The sequence below is a fragment of the Nannospalax galili genome, unplaced genomic scaffold (assembly GCF_000622305.1).
Source record: "Nannospalax galili isolate Female #2095 unplaced genomic scaffold, S.galili_v1.0 C48239203, whole genome shotgun sequence".
NCBI lineage: Eukaryota > Metazoa > Chordata > Mammalia > Rodentia > Spalacidae > Nannospalax > Nannospalax galili.
In genome coordinates, this window is record NW_008464042.1 from 1 (window position 1) to 822 (window position 822).

The window sequence follows — 822 nt, forward strand, 5'->3', positions numbered from 1 at the left end:
GACGAAGGCCATTTGAACAGCATTCTACCTGGACCATCCTCCACTCCTACAAATATCACCAATCAGATGGCCTGTACGAGAACTCACTCTGATGTGAGGTCCAGCCAGAAATGAAGACTGGTGTGTGGCAAGAGTGTTCTTAACTCTAAAAGATAGTTAAGAGCAAGGACCTAAGGAATGGTCCAGTTGAGCAGAGGCCAGCAGCTGCCACTGTGACCTGCAAAGACCCCACACAGAGTGAAGATACTTCCAGAATTACAGTCAGAAGGGTTTTTCTGCAGCATGTGAACCTAACAAAGTAAATCAAACACTGCAGCCCCAGCTTAGCCTGTCAGGTAAATGGAGGATGACAGCAGGTGAGAGCCAGGCAGGCTCAGAGGGAACTGGAGCACCTGGGGTCCAAGCTGACACCTCCCACCACAGTACAATGCTCATTTCAGCACCCGGGGGACAGAGAAGGGCTCGTCAGGTTGCTCTGTGCCATGCAGGTTTTTGGAAGTCTCTCTCTTCTGCAGCAGCCACTGAAGGCAGTATTCAGGACACAACTGGGACTCATGGGGTATTTTTAGAACTAGCCCAGGAAAAAAAACCCAAGGCAGAGCCCTGCTTCCTTCTACCTCCCTTCCATAGGTCTCTAAGGACCAGTGCTGGACAGAGGACTTTGTGTGAGCCTGGAGCCAGGAACCAATGAGGCTGGTGGGAAGGAAGATGTGTTCGAAAGCACCAGGGTTTGGCAAGGACAGGAGTGGACCCTCCAAACACGGGGAAGGGCTTTCCGCATCCTCTTCCTGCAGTATCAATGACCAGGGCACAGGCAGCCCA

The 822-nt window shown here is 51.9% G+C and overlaps 1 pseudogene; it reads right to left on the bottom strand.

Moving 5' to 3' along the window:
• Positions 1-711: 711 nt before the first annotated feature.
• On the bottom strand, positions 712-822 carry LOC115069099 (annotated as a pseudogene; the record flags this gene model as incomplete).